This window comes from Parasteatoda tepidariorum, chromosome 9 (assembly GCF_982258835.1).
Source record: "Parasteatoda tepidariorum strain Cologne lab strain chromosome 9, Ptep-v5.0, whole genome shotgun sequence".
NCBI classification, from domain to species: Eukaryota; Metazoa; Arthropoda; class Arachnida; order Araneae; family Theridiidae; genus Parasteatoda; species Parasteatoda tepidariorum.
Genome location: NC_141763.1, coordinates 16,452,899 through 16,478,665, shown reverse-complemented (window position 1 = coordinate 16,478,665; position 25,767 = coordinate 16,452,899). Strand labels below are relative to the sequence as shown.

Below are 25,767 nucleotides of genomic sequence, written 5' to 3'. Positions count from 1 at the left end.
TTTTTTTTCCCGTGTGGTATCCGTATAACAAGCACCGTATGAAGAAAGTAGTTTGACACTTATGCATAGACTAATCTAATTTATCATACTGTAAGTTACCGTTTTAGTTTTAAAATTATTACAAAATGTAAATATTTATATATTTTTAAAAATATGGTGATCGAATAATGTCTTTTTTTTTCCTTTAAGAAAACTTTCAAGAAATAAATAATTGAAGTGCTAGTCTTTACATTTTTGAAAAGAGTTCATGGAAACGTTGGTCCTTATTGGGTTCGCTTTTTAACGGACTTGCGTGATTCCTACCGCATTTTAACTACTTATCACCAGTAATCTTAATAAAATTTAAAAAAAAAAAAAAACGAAAAGAAAAACCCTCAAATAAAATATTAATCCACTAAGCGCCAATGTCACCACTTCTGAAACATTTTTGTTTTATCAATTATATAATTACTGGCAAAGCAATTAATTTATTCTTAGAATTTATCTCAGAGAAATATTGTTTTTTTTTTCAAATGCCCATCTGGGGAATAACCTTTCGTCAATAGTTATCTGAAGAGCAGATTTTGTTGGCCACTCTTTCTTCTTCTTCTTTAGCACGACAACCCCTTACAGGCCTTGGCTGCCTCAACCACGCGTAGCCTCCAACGCCTCCTATCCATGGCGACTTTTTCCAGTTGTTAATCTTTATTACTTTGAGATCTTTAGTAGTGTCATCCAGCCATCTAGTTGGAGGTCTTCCTCTGGCCCGAGATCCAGAAGGATTTTTAAAAGTGGCGATTCGTACTGCGTTGTTTTCTGGATCTCTCCAGATATGGCCAAGCCATCTTAGTCTATTGCTTCGGATGACCTGCACTATCTGTGACTGTCCATATTGTCTATATAATTTAATGGCCACTCTTTCAGGGGCACTATATTAGGTGGGCCAACGTTGCTCCCACCGTAAGGACAGATAGTACACAGATTGAACATCCATGACTTGCCCGAGATTCGAAATCAGAATCTTTCAAGGCCAGTTCTCTGATCCCTACACAGGCAGGTCGGTGAGAGAAATATCGTAATATCTTCTATTAGAATGACAGCCCTTTGTGGGCCAGAGCTTTCTCTAGAACATTCCGACATTCTGCTCCTTTCTTTGCGATTGTTCTCCATTAGTAATTCTTAGGATTTTGAAATCCTCTGCCAGACAGTTAAGCCGTCTGATCTTAGGCTTACCTCTAACCCTAGTTCCCATTGGTTTGTCATTGATGATCTTAAATGTCAAGGAAGAAGTGTTTATTCGACAGATGTCACCCACTAGCTTTAGGCGGCTTATTTTGATGGGATTGTTGGTATCTGCTTCCTTGAATAGCCTATATAGTTCTAAATGATGTCGTTGTCTCTATAAGCCATCCATATTTATAGAAGAGAAAATCTTTCTCAAGGCTTTTCTCTCAAAAACAGCAAGCACATCTGCTTGTGATTTAGTTAAAGACCATATGTTTCGGATCCATAAGTTAAGACAGAACTAATGATTGCTTTATGTAGCATTATTTTTGTTCGTCTTTTAATTTGTTTTGAGTGTTGTAATCTATTTGTTTGCCGAAATAAGCGGAGAATAATGTTTTTATATTGATGAAATAGGCGGAAAATAATGTTTTTACATTTGATGTAAAAAGTACTTTTTTGAAAAATAGTAATTTGTCTAAAAATAGAGATTTTTAATTTTAGTGTTGACTATCACTTTTTTAAATAAAATTTTTAATACTTAATACACATGATTAAAAAAGGATCTAATAATCCATCACTCCTTAGCGTATTGTATGCGAGCAACTTCTCTAAAAATTTAATAAAGCTGTAATAGAATAAAATTTTAATAAAAGTGGAAGCAAACTATAGCTACAACTTGCAGTTAAAAACAAACTTACAACAAACGATTTTAGTACTGATTACTGAATAATAATAATAATATATATTGAATAATTTATAATTGTGGTAATAAATAGTTTCTTACAAAAACTAATTAGAATTAGCTACCACTTTTTGCATGCATCACAGAAATTTTAAAAACGTATTTTTACGTGACCCTCCTGCAATGTGTTAATGTAATGTAAATAACAAATTTTTTTTCTTTCTACAAGATAAATTCTGAAAATTGAGAAACTGCTTTACCAGTTCTTATATTAAGAAACAAAAGGACGTGCTATCAAATCAGGAACATTTCTACCCCGACGATTAATATACGCGTTTACCTTTGAACTATACTTTTAATCCGAAATTATACCAATATTATTTAAAACTCAAGTAGTAACCATTGCTAGTAAATATAAAATAAAACTAAGCCTAAATGTTATACCACCTTTTTCATGCAAGTACTTTTACGTCAATACTTCGCAACCGTAATCCAAAATGGGTTAATAGCCTTCCCATGGGTTTTAAAAACTTTTAATAGTAAAATAGTTCTTTTTTTCTTCTTCAAGATACAGCTTTAACGTTTAGATCCCTGGTAGGATAAATTTCGTTCCAAATTCGATAAAAGTTGTTTTCCACCGTAACGCATGTAGAAAAAACAAAAGTCTTAATTAAATAGAAAGAGACTAACTACATCATTACTTGGAGGGAAGAAAATAACTCTTCTTTCAAACAAAGCAGATGTCTTCATAAAAGTGTTTTCTAATTTTATTTCTTCTCTTCTTTACTTAAAGGTTTCTAATTTACGGCAAATGCTCCTTTAATTGAAGATCCCGTGCTGTAGTGTCAATGCAAAGCTAAGCTCAACACCTCAAATGGGATAGATTTTAAAAGATGGAATAGAAGTTCTTTGAGGGTAAATATTATTTTGTTTGTTTTAATTCGTTGAAGTTCTTTATTTTTTTTATGGAATAAGAAAGCTTTTTAAAATGATAAGAGATCAATTATAACTAGAGTATGAATTTGACCCTTTGCCACCATCAACAGTCCCCACTTTAAAATTAAAAATATTATATATTAATAATTAGTTACCACATTATTTTAAGAATTTTAAAAAGTATATTAAAAATACTGCATCGTGTATTTTAAGAAATCCTCAGGAAAATAACAAAAGCAAGATGGTTTATCAGAAATAAAAACGTACATCGCGACCACAACATAGATTCTTTAGATCATCACATTGCAAAGCTAAATTTCAGATTTTTTGAAAAAACCATTAATTGTGACACCGCAGGATTCAACGAAATTTTTACTTTTGAAAACTTAAGAGAAGACATAAACCTCAGACCGATGGCAGCTCATTTTTGTAGTGACGTAATTTTATCTAAAATTCAAAATATTTCATTTCCTTTTAATTCAATTGCATTCCAATTACCAGAAAGAACCACCCCAAAGATCAAAATTCAAGACGAATGGGAAAAAGGCCGCTAACGGCCCCAGGCGCCCAGATAAATGTTGATGATGTATTTTAAGAAGATTGATCCATTACAAATTTATGTTTTTTCGCTGTACTATCTCAATGTAAAATTTCTTGATGAATTAGTAAAAAGCTGATTACGGCCTGACGCCATCATAGAATAAATATGCTATGCTTTAACCCTTTAGAAGGTCGCGGGAAGTGTACTTACCACCACTTTTAATTTAGATATTCATTTGTTGATAACTTCAACTTTCTTGAAGTGCGTTTGAATAAAATTGGTAACCCTTTGTTAGTTTAAAAAAAACGTATAAAAATTATAAAATACATAATTCCTTTTGTAGATTGTAGCATTTATAAAATTTGTTTTTATAAATAAAGAAAAATAAAAGTCAATAAGTTCCTAATAGGTCGTGTTAAATATATTTACCACCAAAAAAATGGCATTTTCTTAAAATTAAATGAGTTTTTTCTTCTTATATCAGTTACTATTCTTAAAACAATTTCAATTCCAAAAATACTTTAAATTACCTTTACTAGAAATAAATGGCTCATTAAAGGGTTAAATGATTTAGTACTTTAATGATTAGTGATTTAAAAGATTTAGCGATTTAAATGATTTAGTACCCAGGTGCCCTGTTCAAATGTCAAGCCAAGAATCAATGTGAACGGTATCGCCCGCCAAACACTGTGCAAAGTGTGGAGGTAGCGGGTTCGAATCCCGCTGTTTACCTTAGATGTATCTTGGACCTGTCCTGTTATTTGACAAAGGTTTCTAATCCTAAATTGAGCACACAAGCCTGCTAATGTATGTAATTCCGATATACCAATGCATTTATGTGGCAGTACTTATTAAAAGTGGGTGTAATTATCCTTATTATACAGGTTTTACTATTTAATTCGCTATTAATTTCTTAAAATTTAGCACAAAGCGGAGCAGTTGGCATATCTGCAATATCACTTTAACCACACCTGCCAACTTTTACACATTTGGCGTAAAATTTTATTTTTATATTTAAAGTGGTAGTAAATATATAATTTTTTTTCTTTTATAAACTTAATTTTTAAATGATTTTGATCACCACTATACTTAAAAAAATTAAGCATATATATTGATATGTGTTGCTATCATGGTTGTCAGCTTAAGCTTTTTCAAATACAACGTATTTTCTGGCTTAAAATTTAAATTTTCATTCCATTTTAATACCACTGGAAAAAATCATAATGGAAGGGATTAAAAGTTGGCAGGAATGCTTTAACCCTTTCGCGCCGACTGTCACAAATGCGTGCCAGCATAAAACCGTATCAATCAGGGCAAAAAGTTAAAGCTGGTAACCAAAGTAGTTCTTTAGCAGTTTATTTGTGGGCGGGGTTATAATTGTTTGAGTTATTTAATTCACCACTACTTTAGTTCAAAATAAAATTATTTAGTAATACTTTGAACTAACATTGATTTGATATAACATTAAACTAACAATAGTTAAAGTAAAAGCAAAGTAAGTCTGTCAAATAAGCAACGCCTACATTTAAGTTACCGTTGTTTATTTATTTACATTCAGATTTTGTACGAATGCTTTTACGAATCACACGATCCCAAGGGATTAATAGTTATTTCAGTACTGGGGGAAAGATTTCTTGAAGGGAGTTAAAAGTTGGCAGAAATTTTATTGCATCCTGCCTTCACTCATTACATCCTGCCGGTACGATGTTACTTTTAACATTTAAGAAACATTAAAATAATGTTTAATACTAATTTCAGCAATTAATATTCAAATCAAGAATATCTGTAAAAGCCTCTTCTTTCTAAAAATAAATGTGAGACGAATAAATATGATTATTTAAAGAGAGAAATACGTGTTAACATGAATGGGGGGGATAATGTAAATCTGAAATGCCAAAAAACTAGATTTTGGTTGATAAATTATTCTAACTAGATATTTCACTTTATTAATAATTCATGAATTGGGATATCAGATACTCTATACTATTTTGCGAACAAAATTCTTATTTGAAATTGTATGAATATAAATTATTCAAAACTAGAGATTTCCTTAGTTTTCTTTAAAAAAGTTTTAGCCTATGCTAATGTGACTTACGAAAAATATATTTATATTTTTTCCTACAAAGAGGTCTGAATATAGTTTTTCGATTGAAAAATAATTAGCAACAATTATATTTAGTGACTTAACGTGAATTAAAATTATATTGATTACATTTAATGGTAAGAATGTTTTAATAGTTTGTAAAGTATTCAAAATTTAAATAATTTTGATGTTAAAGTTAGTGATACTTGGTGGTTAAAAAATTAAAAAAATATAGTTTTTTCATACCTATAATGTTTTTTTCTATGTAGAATTAATTAAAATAAATGCATAATTATTTTAATTTATTTTACAAAATAAGTTCAATAGAAGAAACATAGTGTTTATATTAGTGACGAAGTATATCAAGTACACAATTTAATTTTTTTTGTAGATTTTTCCACTCTTACAAGCAGTGGTTCCCAAATTGTTATGGCTGTGGAACCTTTAATGAGGAACCTTCTTTCGGTGGAACCCCGAGATTTAATGAACAAATTCCATTAGCGATTGTGAGCATGTTAACTAACAGAAGATTATTAATTATTTTGAAAATATGTAATAATCAAAATTTTATTATTTATTTTGAAAATTTAATGTGGATAAATGATGAATAAAATTTTTTCATCACATCGTTTTATAAGTCGTTTTAAAATAATCTCCTTAAATTTGGGTTTTATCTCAGACAGTATAATTCACAAGTCTGGAACTAGTTCTTAATTTAGTTCATGCAAAATAAGTAAAAGAAATGAGATAAAATGTCGTTTCCATTACTATAAAAACTAAAAAAAAAAGAAAAGAAACGCTGAGAAGGGATTATCAGAGACGTTTTCACTGTTGCATTTATTTTTAAACTGATTTTATTCAATGAGAAATAATAAAAAAAAATCTCGAATTTTATTCGATGCGAAATAGTACAAATATTTTTTTATAAATACATATATCCTTTCCTAATTCATTCATTTTATAATTTATAAAAAAAAACAGTGCTTTGAAATTTCTTTCGTGAAGCATTTCATACAAATATCGGAAATATTAAATAAACACATAATTATTAACTTCATATAAATTTAATTATCGGTTAACTGGTTAAAAACAAAGTTCTAACTCTCGAAGCTCTTGTCACCCTTCCAAAGCACCCTAGGGTTCCGCGGCCCACCATTTGGAAACAGCAGCTCCAAGGAACGTTATGATTTGAGAATGAAAATTAAAATCTCAAAATCTCTCTCTTTTGGCAAGACAAGAATTTAAACTACCATCAAGTGCACTAGATTCTGAAACTAACAAAGAATTAGTAAAGGAAGTTAACTAATGTTAGACCTTTCAAATTTTATACTCCTAAAGCAGCCAAAACCTGCACGGTGTTTTTTTTCTTTTTTTTTTGTGATAGTAAAATTAAAATTACTTTGATAAATCTGAGTAAAATTTTAAATCATAACAACATTGAAAAACGATGTCCTTTGGTTAGCAAGACCTCACTGTATATGTTTTTAGACTTTCATGTATGATGGTAGTGAAAATTATTTTAAATCAAAATTTAATTATCAAAGCATAAATTTTACCTACGCGAAGTTAGAAAAACTATCAGCTGTGCATACAAGATGTTCCATATTCACCGTATTTGTAAAAAAAGAAATAGGTGAAAAGTATTATTATTTTTTTTTTCGAATGGCAGGCACTGAACTTTATTCGTTTCGCCTTAGAAGATGCCAGAGTTGTTACTCATTTCGCTTTACCCAGTGGGCACCTGTGAACCAAAGCCACGGAGGCGAGTAACATTGCTCACGCCACAAACCCGTTCATAGGGTGGGCCACATTCATTCATCACACACAGCAGAGTACAACGAAAGAGATAGAAACATCCATGCCCAGAGCGGGATTCGAACCCGCGGCAGTTGGCTTCGCAGTCAGGCGCGCTAACCGCTCGGCCGCCTGGTGAAAATTATATTTGTATTATAACTATTATTACAGCCAACCGGTCAGCATGATGTTCAGGGAGATGAGATTGTGCCAGAAAGGTCCTGGGTTCGAAACCCGGGCAAGGCACGGATGTTCTTTCTTTCTCGTTTCTTTACTATCTGTCCTTCTTTTCGTGGGAACAACGTTGGCCCACCTACTTATGGTCAACACATAATACTTTTATACCGATACCATTGATTAATAATTATAAGTATAATAATTATAATATTATTTTAAGGAGGATAAAAACGATATAATCTGATTGCCTACAATAATATAAAAATATTTGGTTAAAATCGTGAAACTAATATTAGCTGAATTATTTAATTAGTTGAAAATTACTTATTAATTGCTATTTTATTAAAAGATAAAATAAAATAGGACTACTATTAGTTTTAAATTTGAAAATATCTGCTTAGTCTTTTAGCTGAAAAGCTAAAAGTACTCAAAGTTTATTTTCACTATGGAGATTCGAATATTCTGGTAGTCACAAACATAATAAAATAAAAAATTTTGTCGTGACATTTCAACCACATTTTTAATTTTTCCAGGTGTACCAACCCTGTTTAAGTATTATAAATAATAAAAAAATCTCTTTCTGGTTGAGTGGCCTCGCTGCTCCGCGAAGCCCTCTGTAGCATTGGTGTATAGTGTTTGAATCTCGCCATACATGGATGTATCTTTGTTAAGTCCTTCTCTATTTTATGCTTTCTGTTCTTTAATAGAACAGAGGTAGCCCAGTGGTTCGATCCACGACTTTGCTAAGACCCATTAAGTACACGCGATATACGTGCTAGTAAGTCCTGTGGCCGGTCACTGAGCAGTAGGAGGGGTGCATGGATCTGGAGAAAATTTCCTTCCCCTCCAGATCTATGTCTAAATTTAGGAAGTGGTCTCGCAAATTATGATGGCATGTCTTTGATCATCCTCAGGGATGTTTCTCAAACCGTCGCCAATAGACCACTGTGCAGCTCTAGTGCGACGTAAATAAAGTACCTGGCTGTTCTTCAATATTGGGGCTTTTAAGCCGTCTACGAAATGAGTATAAAAGCTTACAATATTTATATAACAATACATAAATTAAATATATAAAAAAGGCATGAATTTTACTACCATTTTATATATATAACAAGTAAAATCGAAAGAAAAATCCGTTAAAACTGATAGCTCACCACCTCAGAAGTAATCAATTGAACATCTGATAATAATATTACTTGAAATTTAGAAAGTTATAATAACTTAAACTTGCTTGTTCAAGAAAGACTATTAATCTTTGAGTTTCAGAGCTCTTAACAGCTAGAAGCTCAGATTCCGGTTCTTTTATCTTCATTGAAGCTGAAGACTTGGATGAACACTCCCCTCTTTGTTAGGTAGATGAGACAAAACCCTTAACTCCACTCTTTTGTTAATGAGGAATTTGAAGACTCTTTTGACGTGTGGAAGAATTATTTTGCACTTCGCTTAACTAATTTAAATAGTTAAGAATTTATTACTCAAATAACTTCCATCATAATATAAACTAAAATGAGTTCTCATAAAGTAAGTCATGTGAGTAATGCGTTGCAGTAGAGTTATGTCAATACAATTAACGACTTTAAAACCATTTATTCATATGTATTTGTACGAAGTATCACGGTAACCTTATTATGACATAATTAGTACAAATTAGAGGATTAAAGTGACATTTTGATCTATTCGTAGCAATGTATAGATAACACGGGGAACAAACTCTTTTTATGTTTATACAAGTACTTGATCTTACCTAATTCGGCTGTGGGGATTTTAAAGCTGAAATAATTTTTGTTCAGATGTTTTTCAAAATTATCTTTTTTGTTTAGTTTATTTTTGTTTGAATGGACAAGTTTATAAAGAACGTATGTGTTTATATACATTGGTACATATACACTTGTCAGCTCCAAAAAAAATAACACTCAAGACAAAAAACGTAAGACTTTACTTACCGCTTGATAAATGCCTTCTTCCCAACACTACACCCAGCGTACCAAAGAAGTGGGGACACTTAGCAGTCATTCGAGTGAACTTTAAAAATTCTGGTTTGGATTATATTATTAAATTGTATAAAAGCTGTAGCTTTTAGAGAGAAACCAATTGCAGACTTAAAATTAACGATGCGAAAGGATTTAAGATATGTTAAAACATCTTATGCAAGAGGAAAAAAAATTGCTCCCTAATGAGTGTAAAAAGAACCACTTGCGCTGGGAAGACGTGTCATGTTTTTCAAGAAGTTTTTGCCACAAAATTGCTAACGACGTGCAATACAGTGTACTTAATTCTATAAGACATATCTTATTCTTATCGCTTTGGAGTGAATTGCAGTTGACTGTTTTGGTAAAGGCATCTGTGATATTTTTTTGACAGCGCACGTGAATAATATGAGACTAACTATGATAATTTACACCGAATGTTACATTGCAATTTTTAATCACGCTTTTCATGATTGATATTTCTTTCTGTTTGTATTGGGAAAACTTAAATTCTATATGCACGCTCTTTCCAAATTCGCTGTAGATATATTTGCTATATTCACGAGTTCTAATTTATATTATTAAGCATTTTTATTTTATAGTCGTATTTTGTGAAAAAGTATTATAAGCTTTTTAAATGTACCATTATCAAACAATTTTTTCCATAGTCAGCTCTTAAGATTTTTGTTGAAACGTATCTCTCCAAAACTTTTTAGATTTGTCTTTTAATGCCTATTATATTTACAGGGGTATTAAATTTCTCTTCATTAAAATGACCTAATTAAAATTAACATAAAGCACCATTTTTAAATATACCATTGTCAAAAAATTTTTTCCATAGCCAGCTCTTAAGATTTTTGTTGAAACATATCTCTCCAAAAGTTTTTAGATTTGTCTTTACGTGTCTAATATATTTACAGGGGTATTAAATTTCTCTTCACTAAAATGACCTAATTAAAATTAGCATAAAGCTCCATGGCATTATAATTTTTTAGCAACTATACGAATTCCCTTTTTTTTTAAGGAAATATGTACGTTATGTGAAGTTCTTTCTACATTATGTGAGATTCTTTTGGAAACTTGACATAGAACTTCTATACTTCAACTTGGCGTCAATCTTAATTTCATAAGTAATTGTTCAAAGTTAAAAAAAACATTTATTTAAAAATAAGAAAATATTTAGAACGTCGTTGAAGAAATTTGATAAATTAGACCGGAATAACAGAGTAATCAGCTTCACAAACACACCATGACACATCACAAAAATAAATAAATAAACGACTTCTCTTCAGTTTCCTTTACCCATATTCTATGTCACCCGTTCACCTCTCGCTCCTATATTTTTTGACATTTTCTCCATTATTTTCCTCCCTCTGCTGACCTAAAGCTCTTGATTACCTAGATTAAGTCTCCTCACTTTTTTCCTCGCTGCCTCTGTGCCGCTTTCGATTTTGATTGGTTGTCGCCCATCACATGGGTGAACAGACGCCATTTTGTTGACTAATTTGAATGGTGATGCATTAATGCACTTTATTCTTCTTTTCTTTTTACTTTTTTGTTTCGTACTTTTAAGTAACTAATACCAGGTTGCTGCTCATTTAGGTGTTCTAATAAGTCAAAGTATAGCTACATAGAATTGGCAGAGATAAATCGACTCCATACGATGCTAAGTGCGATAAAATTTTATATTTAGAAAATGCTAAAAAAATAATTGTCCCGTTATATCTTAAATTGCTGATTATTTTGTTTGCTCTTGTGGAATTTTGACTTTTAAGTTTTAAAGAAATGTCTTTATTGAAAACATGAATTGCCTTGTTTCATTTTATAAATGAATAATGTGTCTATTTCAATAAACTAACAATTACGCCAAGTATTTTCATCGTTAAAGATAACATTATTACTACAGTTAATAACATTATTACTCATTAATAAATTATAGAAGAATCAAATTGAATACAAGTTAAATACCTTTGCATTAATCTAGTAAAATATATATTTATTTTTTAATTTTATATACCTCGCTGTTTGATTGTTTTACTTTATCGAAACAATAAAATTAAAATGTTTTTTTTTTTAAATATCAAGTATTATTTATTAAAGTAAAATATTTACCATACAATATTATTAATACTCAAATAATATATTTCAACCATAGTGAATCTATATATTTCACATTATTTTTCGATTTTGTTATTTGCATTTGAAATTTTAATTAAGATTTCATTAATTGTACTTAAAGTTCTAGCAATTTTTTATTATAAAAGACCAAATAACAATTGGTATTGATTAAGAAGAGAAATATTTGAAATATAGAAAAAAAACTTTTTCTTTGTACACTGAAAATTATGTTTATAATGATTTAAATCCCAATTCATTCCACTCTTTAAACCTCATAAAAAAACTGAAAGAGTTCAGAAACGAAAAGCTATGGCAAATTATGAAGGATGAAATGATAAAATTCTAACATATATAGGGCATTATTTTTACTAAATAGAATAAAAAAAAAATACTTTCAGAGAATGAAAAAAGAATAAATAGTAAATAATTAAATTATCTTGTACAATATGAAAATAATGATCAATAAAAAGTGGCGTTTAAGAATGGAAACTCCTTATTTCTAGATTGTAGCTTCGGTCACAAGAGAGTCACCAAGATGGCGGAGTGTCGCTACTTAATCTACGTATGCACGGCCTTATGCTAACCCACAGAAACGGAGATTTTTGCTCATTTGGTTTGCTGTTGGTAATCCTTACGCGTCATTTTATGTTTAAAAGAATAAATTATAAATATTTTTTATTTTGTCAATTAAATATAAGTACTAAAAATTTAATACTCGCTATGCAATCGTAACCACTTCCGTAAGAAAATATGGAATTCTTATGATTTTTTTTTACTATTTTAACATCGATTTAGTAATAGCAAAGAGGCTAGTCTTGCATTTGTCACAGTATACATTACAGAATATAGAATGGAATTTTAATAATTATACACATAGCTGAGAAAGATCACGGGATTAAGAGTGTTACTTATTTAAAAACAGAAAATGATACTTGTGCCACAAATATAAATCTAACTATTTAGCAAACGATTGTCATTTAAATACTAAAAAATGTTCGCTTTCAAAACATTACGTGCTAAGGATTAAATATATAATTAGTATAAGTAAGGGAAGTAATATAAATTGTCCATTAACTTAACATTATTTCTCTATTATCTTCTTTGCTTTAATGAATATTATTTAAAAATCTGAATAATCTCTTAAAATAAATAGATTATTGTAAATGAATGTTGCATGTATGATTATATTAGATCATGAATCTTTTTCAATGCATTTTTTCAGAAACTTAAATCAGACGTCTCTCAAACTAGTCTCTTAACCTTAATCCAAACGTCTCTCCGCAATTTTTCTGCTGTCCATAGACTTCTGGAATAATCACATTTTTCAAAGGATATTTTCAAATTAATCATAAAAATTTTGAAACCAGAATTTAAAACAAATAACTATATAATAACTATAACTCTGCTTCAATTGTAAAATCTGAAATCTTACTGAATTCAAACCCTTCAAAAACTACGACTTTCACGTCTGACAAATCTTGAAAATGGGCCCTATTTTTAAAGCGAATGAAGCTCCAAAAATAGGTATATATATATATATATATATATATATATATATATATATATATATATATATATATATATATATATATATATATATATATATATATATATATATATATATATATATATATATATATATATATATATATATATATATATATATATATATATATAATTTATTAATTTATTATTCAAAACGAAACGCTCTTTCTCACACTTTAAAATTCACATCCTGTCTTTTAATCTATTTTTAGTTCAAGTATGCCTTTATTACCATTTTGGCGATTATACCTTTAATTAATTCGTGGGAAAGAGTTTTTCCCTGGAACTATTTAACAGACCAGTTATAATTACTAAGTTTTCCCTTATTCCCTAAAACGAAACATTCTATGGATTTACTTTTCAAGATTTTCTCTCTCTCTCTCTCTCTCTCTACATATATATATATATATATACAGTGGCGTACGCAGAATTTTTTCAAGGGGGGTGTTCATAATTTTCTGAAACTACTAAAAGTAATTCGTATCTGTAATAAAGCACTATTATTTCCCTAATTTAGACAGCTAGACAATTTTGACTTTTTATTTAGACAACATTGTTTAGTTAAATTTTGATTTGATTTTTTGAAGTTTAGGAACATAATGTAATATCTTCTGAAAAAAGTCCAATGTCATATGGGTGGGAAGTAACACTTTGAGGACCACTTTCACATTCATCAGATTTTGTTATGCTAGAAATGTTTTCTTCAACGGAAGTATCACATTTCTGTACAACAGAAAAACTTACATTGGTACTAGATGCTGTCACCTCACTAATTTCAGGTCGTGAATTTCAGGTCTTGCGTTTTGACATCCTAAAGATCCAAGAACAGCAAATATCTATATATATATACATATATTGGCACAGAAATATCCGCTATGCTACGATCTCAAAGTTTCGAGCTGGAATGAATAACTTCAATGAGCACAGTATCTCCAATGGTATTGTTACTGATTTTTTCACTAGTCGAAATAGTGGCGACGACCGGTTCGGCGATTGAATGAACTTTTTGTTAAGACAAAACAAAACAGATATAGCGACGAGCTCCGAAAGACAAGCGGCAGAGATAACCCTTAGTCTGACTAACTAACTCCATTGTACTCCGTTCCCCCTTTTATATAATTTTTCACCACATCTTCAAAATTCTCAAATTGACAGAACGTCTAGGATTCCAGAATCATCGTGTAAAGACCTCGCGAATGACAGCTAGTCTCGAAAACTGTACTGGCAGGACAGAAAGGAGCCAGTCCGTAACACTATCACGTGAATTTGGTTTCAAAAGTACAACCCTATTATAGTAAATGTTTTTTCAGTATTCGGAGAAATACCGTGAGAAAAAAAGGCAAATAAAAATATATAGTCCTAAAAAATAATAACACGCATAATTTCTGCAAAAAATTTTCTTTTTGCCGTTTTATCTGAGCTCAAGGGGGGTGTTTAAACCCCTAAACCCCTCCCTTGCGTACGCCACTGTATATATATATATATATATATATATATATATATATATATATATATATATATATATATATATATATATATATATATATATATATATATATATATATATATATATATATATATATATATATATATATATATATATATATATATATATTGCTCGATTGTTCTCGGAGTTTATTCAAAAAGAAAAAGAATGGAAATGCTTAGAAATTTTTAACATCAAGTCGAAAGTATTTAACAGGGGAAAAAAATATTTAAAATTTTGCGCATTTGACAAATGCAAATGAAAGAAAAATCTAAGCACTGAAAAATGTAAATTTTTAACTCCGAGCGTATAAAAGTAAAAAATAAATAGCTTAAAGAGACTAAAAATTTAAAACTTAAAAACTTGATCTCCAAACTAATGCAAATGAACTTTATTGTTTTAAACGAAAATTAAAGTATAAAAAATTGTAATTATTTTTTTAGGAACGAATATATTTATCTTGTTCTTTTTTATTTTCAAATTGAAATAATTCTAAGTTGATGTTTTATGAATCTCATACTAATTAAACCGCAACATCGACTAGAAGATTAAAAAAACGACAGTAATTAGTCTAATTTTAAAACAATTATGTATAAATTAAAACATTGTTGCATTAACTAATTTAATTTAAGTAAAACAAGTAAACCTATGGGGATCATAAAAAAAAATACCAGAAAAACAAATTACCTTTTAAGGAAATTACTTCGTTTTCATGGTAGACTTATCAATTTAAGAAGAATTTTATTTTTTCTAGCTTCAACTTTTAATCAACACGTTTCACTCGACAGCGGAAAAAAACACATGTTTAATTTTTTTTTTTACCAAATTAAAAATATATCTTCTGGAAATTTCGTCTAGATATATATTATTTCGTCATTACGCAATTGCAGTGCATAGTTAAAATCAGAAGAAAAAAAAAACTCTATTAATCTTCGTATCTGCTTTTTTTTTGTTCACGTTTGGACTAATTTATATTTAAATTATGAGAAAACCCTTTTAGGACAGTGAGGCGTAAGCGTTTTTTGTAAAAGTATTAAATTTTTAGAAATAAAAATTTTACGAAGATAGCTGTTTTATTATTATTTTTCTAAATACTTTCATATGTTGGTTTTTATGTGCTGTTTTGTATAGTTTGTTTGTACAAGGGAAAGTCTACGATATCTGGCCACAGTTTTTTTTTTTCAAATCAAAATAAAAATACTAGGAATAGTGATACATGAAATGTTCTTTATTCATATTTTAAATTCTTATATATTTACTTACCGGCCAGGTGGCCCAGCGGTTAGCGTGCCTGACTGCTGGCTGCAGGTTTGAATCCCGCCCAGGGCATGGATGTTTCGCTCTGTGTGTTGTCCTCTGTTGTGTGTGAATGTGGCCCACCCTATGAACGGATATCTGAGGCAGTGTGGCGTAGGTAATGTTGCTCGCCTCCCTCATTTCCGGCAGTATATATATATATATATATACCTGCCAACATTCACTCTTTTTGAGAATGGATTTTCCAAGTGGTAGTAAAACAATTACCGAAAAACTATCTTCCTCAAAAACATATTTATATTTTAATCAGGTTGAAATTCGCTATCGTAAGGAATAATATGCTTTTATATATTTGTCGTAATTATTTATATGTAGTGGTGGTCAAACTGATTTAAAATTATTATTATAATTCAAAAAGTTTAGTGAAATAACATGAATTTCGCTAGCACTTTAAATATGAAAATAAAATCTTCCGGGAAAACCGGAAGAGTTGGCAGCTATATATATATATATATATATATATATAAGTATATATGAGGCAGTTGGCGGCTGTAATAGCATACTGTGGTACACTGTTCATGTAGTAAATAAGTAAAATAGATATAATAAAATAAAATATGTGAAAAACTTAATATGTATCTGATCATGACGCAAAAATCATGTCCATACGAATTCAAACTTGTAATAAAAGTATCCCACTAAATTAATTAGTATATCTAATATATACATTTTAGGGTAAATAACCTACCATTTTTTTTCATATCAATACTTTTTTTTTCGGCATAAATAGTTTTATTGTATGAAACGATTTTCATGGCGAACAGAATTTCCCGTTAGATCTATCATAATAAACAACCAAAACCACTTTTAAAATAAAAATATTGAAAACTTTATTGCATTTAAATAACACAAAACAAATATTTTTTTTATTTAAACTAATATTCTTTTGTTGCTTTCAAATCATTTTACTTCTAAGAAGAGAAAAGAACACATTTTGAACGAAAATTCAAAAAAAAAAAAAAAAAAAAAAAAAAAAAAAAAAAAACATGTTTTAAGCAATAAGGCATCACGAAGAAAGGTAAGACCAACATGAAAATTCCATTTTATTTCTTAAAGACATCTTTAAGGAAAAATATCGCTAACTGCGCGAGAAGAAATAGATGAGAACATGCAAAATCACTTTCGCAGAAAATATTTCCCTCTCGGATTTTTAATAAAAATTTTGTTTTTCAAAACTCAAGAGATCAAATATCTAGATTTGTTCCCAAAGTGTCAAGATGAATTTCTTCCATTTTTTTTTCTTTCTTGTTTTTTCTCGATAAATGACACCTCTTTGATGAAAATTATTCGAGCACGACGGTATAAATAGATAATGGATTTTCTGGGGGACCTTGCATTTCGCTCGACCGATGATGTTACTTACATATCGGTCGATTATTATGTTAGCAAAAACTTTTTTCTTCCCTTTTGTTCCTTGACAGTAATTGATTTTTGTCTTTTGAGAGAAAATATTTTGTGAATAAATGTACTATGAAGACATTTTTTCTTCATATTTATTGCAGTGAATGGAAATAATGAAGAGAGAATTTCATTTATCTTAAGAACCAGTTTTCTTTACACTTTCATGAACGAAGGAATAAAAACTACTAGTGGGCTGAGCCCCCTGCTCGCTAACGCTCGCGAACCCCCGAAAATTGCTACGCAATCTTATATGGTTTGCTTCTCAAACCAAGCTTGCTTCGCTCGCTACTAAATTAGGTACATTACAAATGCGCAAAATTCTAAGAATTCAAAACAATCATTCAAATCCGTATAACAACTTTTTTTTAAAAAAAAAATTACATCTTTTTAGTAAATACCAAGTCATTAAAATAAATTTGAATTCAAATAAATGACATGTAATTCGTTAAACCTATTAGAAATGTGCTATAGTATAAAATCTTAAAGCGTAACAGCACGATTGAGACTCATTTTTCAATGAATAACTAATAACAATAATAAAACAAATAAATTCGTGATATAAATGAAAAATAGTCAAATAAATTCGTAATATATAAATTCGAGAACAAAAGCGTTCTCGACAAAATACTAAAATAGAGATCTATCGACAAAGACTACTCACTTCTGCCTTGCTTAATAGTATGAGATTGCCGCAGCTGATAATGCTCTCTCTGGTTATTTCAGTTTCCGCTTTTAAAAGCGCTATATGTTGAGCCACCTCAGCTAGATTTGGCATGTGACATTTTTAGGGGCAATCATTGGTCGATTTCCTAGCGTTGCCATTCGGGGTGTTGTAATGAGGCTTTTTTATGTCGCCGTGTAAGAGAAATATATATATGTAGATGCCCATTTATTTTTGACAATAACATAAACCATTTAAATTATCCAATTTTTTAGTATTAATATTTATATACAGCGCTCGAAAACTTCTGTTAAAATTCATCAAATGGTAGATAATTCAATTTGATTTAGCTGCAACTTTTAATTTAAATTAAAGCTAACAAAATACTTAATGTTCACTTTGATTTAAAAATAACACCGATATCATTTTTAGAACAAATTTTTTTTATTGCTCATATTACCGGTAGCAGAATTCGCAAAATCAATCAGAAACACTAACTTAGAAAGAGCAAATATGTCTGAAATTTCAACGCTGTCAAACAAAAAAGAAGAAAAAAAATTATTGAAAAAAACTAAGCTTAATCTTAAGTATATTTTGAAGATATTAGAAAATTTATTTGTTTAAATTCAATATAAATTTTATACACTGATACTTTAGATTAACTGAAAGGGAGAAAAAAACAGCGACACATACTAAGCCTCATAAAATCAGAAAGATATGTAACGTTACGTTACATAAAATTAAATATTTAAGATGTTTTCCTTTTAAAGGTAGAAAATAACTGAATTCTAATTTATGGTGTTCTAATCTGAGCTTAAAATTTTTCTAAGTGAAGTTTATTACCATAACATCTCAGTACTTAACAGACAAATAAAACAGTAACCAGAAAAATAAACATTAAGTAAGTGTTTTTTTTTCCGGCATTAATTTTTTAAAAAAAGAAAGCTTTTTTTTCTTCAAAAAAGAGGGTTGAAAAATCTTTTCCTTTGTCTTTAATTTTTACTTGTTTTATGTTGGCAATTTTTTCTCAACTTTCTTTTAAAAATCTGAGTTAACAGATAATCTGCGAATATGCCTGTAGTTTTTCTGCTACCGGGTTTACATTATTCAAATAACGTATTTAAATACAACTCTTTCGTACTTTTTTACTTGAATAGGGGAAGGAAACTTTAGCAGTCGCATAAATAATATTACTATAATTTTACATAATACTTAGTTTTTTATTGAAAAAATATACTGGTATATCAATATCATTTTAAAAGTAAATTTAAAAAATAAAACATGAGATTGCATACCTGCCAACTTTAGCTCTCTTCAAATCACAGGGTCCATAGGCATATGGGGAAAATTAAAAAGTGGTAGTAATATTCATGTAATTTTTTTTAATATTATTATACTTGTAGCAATCAGAATTTTTTTTTCTAAATAAGTTTTAGTTGATCCGAAAGTGGAGGAAGCTAATACTAAGAAATTTTCAGCTTTTTTATTACAAAAATGAAACCAGATTTAAATTTTTTTTGAGATGCGTACGAACCGAATTAAGCTTTTCCTCAATGGTACTAAAATACCTAATTTACTTTTCGCTATTACTAAAATAAATTATTAACTAGCTGCTCTTTTTTTATAACAGAGTAATAAACTACAAAGATGTAGTGGTAGCTAAAATTATGTTAAATCAAATTTCTTAATACAGGGATCAAGCATAAATGCAAAAATTTGGCTACCACATTAAATTTTTCGAGGTGAATACGAGCCGAATTAAGCTTTTTCCCAATGGTGCAAAAATAACTAATTTACTTTTCGCCATTACTAAAAAAAATTAATAATAAACTGCTCTATTTTTTTTTATAAGAGTAATAAACTACAAAGATGTAGTGGTAGTTAAAATTATGGAAATCAAATTTCTTAAAACAGGGATCAAGCACGAATGCAAAAATTTGGCTACCACATTAAATACAAAATTAAAAATGCTGACAGATCTGGGAATATAAAAGCTCTTTAATAAGCGTTCCTACGACCTGGAGAAACTAAATAAGAGGTAGATAAGATTTTTCAAGACAACTGAATAATGCTTAAATTTATCTCATTTGTGAATTACGAAATTTTTCGAGAATTATTTTTTGCACCCATGTATATTTACTTTAAATTAAATATTTATTGTGTGACAGCTTAAAACATCTAGCTATATCTCACTTTTGCTACCACTTTAAAAAAAATTCCAGACCTTGGGACCCTGTTTAATAGAATTGTAATAAAAATTTTACATTTCGATTAAGAAATTTTTATATATGCATGAAAGTAATCTTTCCGTATGGGAATTCCATAACCACAATAACTATCTTAAACTAATTTTTCATTTAAAATTAATAAGTAATTTTTTCATCTAATCCTTTCTAAAGTCGCTGTAAGTATACTTACCACCAATTTTTAAAGTCTATGGAGAACTTTTTTTTACCACTTTTACTTTAGGTTTTCATCTGTTAATAACTTCACCTTTCATGAAGTGCGTTTGAATAAAACTGACATCCATTTGTTAGTTTAAGAAAACGTATAAAAGTTATAAAATGCATTATTACTTTTGAAAATTCAGAGCATTCAGAGATGCCAACTGCTCCGGACACGCCAAAATAATTAAAAAAACGGTAAATAACTACAAAGAAATTTTGCAAATATTTGAATATTTTTTCTTGCTTTTTAAAAGGCATAGCACGATGTAAGTTCTATAAAGTGGTGAATTATATAAGCCTACGAATTATTTAGAAATAGTGGTGGATAAAAATCTACTAATTTGAATTTATTAAACCAAGAATCACAATTGATAAACTACCACTTTAAAATATATATTTGCTGTCCGGAGCAAGTTGGCATCTCTGGCATATACAAAATTTATTTTATAAGTAAGGAAAAATAAAAGTCAATAAGTTCCTAACAGGTCGTGTTAAAATACGTACCACCAAAAAAATGGCATTTTTATAAACTAAATAAGTTTTTTTTATTATATTAATTACTATTCTTATAACAATTTCAATTCCAAAAATACTTTAATTTACCTTTACTAGAAATAAATGGCCCATTAAAAGGGTTAAGTGGAAGCTGGTATATACGTATTTTCAGATGAAAAAGTGGGTTTATTCTAAAAATAAGATCCATGGCTTAAAGAAGAATTCTAAAGAAACTCATTTCAAAATTTTCCTGAACTGATTATCTTAGTATGGAATTCTGTAGACTTCCTATTAAAATGCAACGAGTTTTTTCTTTTATTAAGATTTATTATCTTGTGGTCTGTCTGACTTCGCAGAACTAGATAATTCCGAATAATTCTATTTCCGGTAAATTAAGATTAATTTAGACAGACCGCGCTGTCGTCTCGTATCTCCCAAAGTCAATTTTAACTTGTCTAATATATAACAACTATGGATTTAGCAGGAATTTATTGTATTAAGATGGAAGCTTAGTTGAATGAGAAGAAAAAGAGAGATATAGATTGGGATTTATGCTCAAAGGAAGGATTTTCTATTTGAATTTCTAAGGCGAGATCGATAGAAGTTACTTAACGACGTAAGAAAACCAATAGTTGGGATGTAGTTAGTTTATACACCTCCAGGCTATGGAATGATAAGCCAAAAATATTTTTAGCATAGCTACAGAATTTCAATTCTTATATTATTTAAATGCACAATAATGTTTGTAGTTCTATATTAATGAATTGGGACATTGCTTTAACCCAATATGGAACAATTTTTTTCTAGTATTATCATGTATGAAAAACTATTTCCAGAAAACAATTTTTCTTTCTAGTATTGTCATTTATGAAAAACTATTTCCAGAAAACAATTTTTCTTTCTAGTATTGTCATTTATGAAAAGCTATTTCTAGAAAACAATTTTTTTTCTAGTATTGTCATTTATGAAAAACTATTTCCAGAAAACAATTTTTCTTTCTAGTATTATCATGTATGAAAAACTATTTATAGAAAACAATTTTTTTTCTAGTATTGTCATTTATGAACAACTATTTTTAGAAAAAAATTTTTCTTTCTAGTATTGTCATTTATGAAAAACTATTTCTAGAAAACAATTTTTATTTCTAGTATTGTCATTTATGAGAAACTATTTATAGAAAACAATTTTTTTTCTAGTATTGTCATTTATGAAAAACTATTTCTAGAAAACAATTTTTCTTTCTAGTATTGTCATTTACGATAAACTATTTTAGAAAATAATTTTTTTATAGTATTGTCATTTATGAATAACTATTTTTAGAAAACAATTTTTCTTTCTAGTATTGTCATTTATGAAAAACTATTTCTAGAAAACAATTTTTATTTCTAGTATTGCCATTTATGAAAAACTATTTCTAGAAAACAATTTTTCTTTCTAGTATTGTCATTTATGAATAACTATTTCTAGAAAACAATTTTTCTTTCTAGTATTGTCATTTATGAAAAACTATTTCTAGAAAACAATTTTTCTTTCTAGTATTGTCATTTATGAAAAACTATTTCCAGAAAATTTTTTTTTCTAGTATTGTCATTTATGAAAAACTATTTCTGGAAATTTTTTTTTCTAGTATTGTCATTTATGAAAAACTATTTCTAGAAAACAATTTTTCTTTCTAGTATTGTCATTTATGAAAAACTATTTCTAGAAAACAATTTTTCTTTCTAGTATTGTCATTTATGAAAAACTATTTCTGGAAATTTTTTTTTCTAGTATTGTCATTTATGAATAACTATTTCTAGAAAACAATTTTTTTTCTAGTATTATCATGTATGAAAAAGTATTTCTAGAAAACAATTTTTCTTTCTAGTATTGTCATTTATGAAAAAGGATTTATAGAAAACAAATTTTTTCTAGTATTGTATTAAAATATTTCTGGAATTGAGCTTGATTTTAAACACAAATTTATTTAGCTCATTACTTAAAATTAATTTAATTTTATACTGTTTTTATCGAAGAAAGATGAGTGTGATTTTCAAAGTTTAATTTACTGTAACAAATTAGCTGTTTTAAAAACTAAACTATAAACTACGAAAAACGTAGCGACTACAGTAGTTTCACTACTTGTAGTACAATACTTCCAACTTCTGTCTAAAGTCATGTAAGTTAATTTTGAATGATAAATTTGTTATTAAATGTAGTAGCTTCAATATATGCAGTTCCAATTAGTTTAATTATAATGAGCTCTGCCTTGCTCTCTGAAACCAGATCTTTGGAGGCATCAATTAAACAGAAAGCATTGAATTCCAAATATTCTGGACAATGGACGTGTTTACTCCTTATCCCTGTTCACTTGGATGGTTATGTCATTTGCTTCGAAGGACAATGCAGTTCCGAAGATGACTTGGGAGGGATATCTATAATACAATAGTCAGTTCTGATCCCTCTATTGACGCAGAAGTATTTAGGAGTAGAAATGATTCTTCGTGAAATAGGCAGTAGTTTAAATGGATTTGTATTTTGAGTATTCTAGTAGGTTTTTTTTTATTAGCTGTGTGTTTTTTTGATAAGAATGGAATACTGTTGAATCTTAATAAAATCAATTTTATTGTTTTTTTTTCAATATAATTTACAACAATGATTAGACTGTTAACTGGTTAAAAGTAAGATTAATATTGACCGACATACCCCAGGAGGAGTTTTCGGATAAGGGTTAGAACCCTTGCCACATGAGAACTAAACACAACAAAATTACAGTAAAATTGAAATTGATACACATTAGAAAATATCACAATATCTATGAAGTGTAAATTTAAAACAATAAATCAAGTATTTTAAAACAAGTAGGGAAGTTTAAATATAAATACACCATGGTTAAAAGTAAATACGATTAACGTTTTTTTTCTTTTTCGAACACCTTTCTAACGTCATGGAAAATAAAGGGCTGAACAATCAGCTGATAGGTATTTATTTATCTTTGTGCTTAAAATTTTAAGTTGAAATTGGGGCAGTTATCGTGAAATGCTGATGAGTTACTAACAGTGGCGGCTTTAAGCCTACCATGCTTTTGAGCGCTGGGTCCCAGCTCTTCTGAGAAGTAAAAGCGGCTGGTTTGTATACGTGCATACCTGCTAACTCCTCCGGATTTTCCGGAGTATTTTATTTTCATATTTAAAGTGGTAGTAATTATATACCATTTTTTTTTTATAATCTTAATTTTTAAATGATATTGATCACCACTATTCTTACAAAAATTAAGCACATATATTAATATGCGTTACTATCATGGTTGTCAACTTAAGTTTTCTCAAATACAACGTATTTGTTTGATTAAAATTGAAGTTTTAATTCCATTTTAATACCACTGGGAAAAATGATAATGGAAGGGATTAAAAGTTACCAGGTATGTACGTGGACTACATTGCTACCATCATGGCTTTAGCTTCGAAATTGTGTAGGCTTAACCTCATTCACCCGCTGGCAAGCTATTAGTATTAAGGGAGTATATATATATTCCGAGGATGATTTTTCCAAGTGGTGGTAGTAATTTGACTATAAAATCACAATTGCAGACAAGAATGTTTTCATATTAGCTTAAAGTTCAAACACACCATCGAATAGGTGATTAAAATAAATTTAAATTAAATTTGTAAAGTGAATAATTAAATATAAGAACACAAATTTTCTTCCACTTGAAATAAAATTTTTTCTCTCCAAAAAATCCGGAAGAATTGGAAGCTAGGATGTTTTATTTGTATTCACACGACCTCCACATCGATCAAGATCAAGTTGAATTTGTAAAGGACCTCAAGCTGCCTCAGACACCCATACATTCTTATGCAATTCAGTGCAGGCAGCTACCTATACATATGCAATCCATATTGTATAAATGTATATGCATATCGTAGCATTTTAATTTTGAAGAGTAGTGACTTGGCTTGTCAAATACTGGAGCAGTGCTATTAAGGGGAAGCAACATAGTTAAATTTTCAAAGCACACGCATACAAAAATATTGAATTGAGTTTCGTAAAAATGAAAAAGTTACAGCATAATATGTCACGGGCGAGGCAGGACGTGCTGTGACATGCATATACAAGAGAACTTGCGTGCATCAACTATGATGATGAGGATTTGCTCATCATCATAGTTGGCCAGACAGCCCAATGTGGGCCAATGCCTTCCTCTGGAGATTTCTCCATAACGACTTCCGATTTATCTTTGATCTCCAATTCTTTTCGTTATTTGCAAGAAAATCAGACTCCACCAAGTCAGCCCATCCAACGCCTCCTATAGCTGAAAGCCTCCACACGGTTTTTTATAGGTAGTCCGATCAGACCACTGTGAAGAATATCCACTTTCCGAACGAGTCATTTAATACAAAATCTAGTTAAGTGGTAGCAAATAAATGACTAAAAATTTTTTTACTTATGAATATTATTGGTTTGCCTTATTCACTTGTCAACCACTACAGATTCAATTCTCAAACATATATGATAAATTTCTATCAATTACTTTTAAAAAGGTTTTGGGTTCATGCGCACAACTGGCTCAGTTTTTAAATAGTCTGCGCGGATTACTTATAAAAGACCGTGAGGAGGCTTTCCGATGTAGGAGGTGATGGCCCATCTCACCCACGGCCTTCCCCGCTTTCTTGTTCTAGTGAGTGTAAAAAGCTCCTATCTAAACAAACTCCTACAATTTGCTCACTCCTATCAAAAAATTTTAGCAAAATACTATCGTTTAAACTATTTTATTAAAATAATATGTTTAAGTTATATTAGAAAAAGAATTAATGGTACTTTCAATATAAATTAATGAATTTGCAACTTATTTGGCTGAAATAATTTTTTATGAAATCTACTGATGATTTTTGACAGTTTTGGATCCTTTAGAAATAAATGTATGCCTAGCAG

General features: G+C 29.3%; 1 protein-coding gene across 1 annotated transcript in view; it reads left to right on the top strand.

The window, feature by feature from the left end:
• Positions 1-25,767, top strand: part of LOC107442942 (uncharacterized) — a 96,471-nt gene that overhangs the window by 17,658 nt on the left and 53,046 nt on the right. Inside the window, exon 2 of the mRNA XM_021144629.4 lies at positions 2,682-2,803. The gene's annotated coding sequence lies outside the window, so the exon portion shown is untranslated. The remainder of the gene's footprint in view (positions 1-2,681; positions 2,804-25,767) is intronic.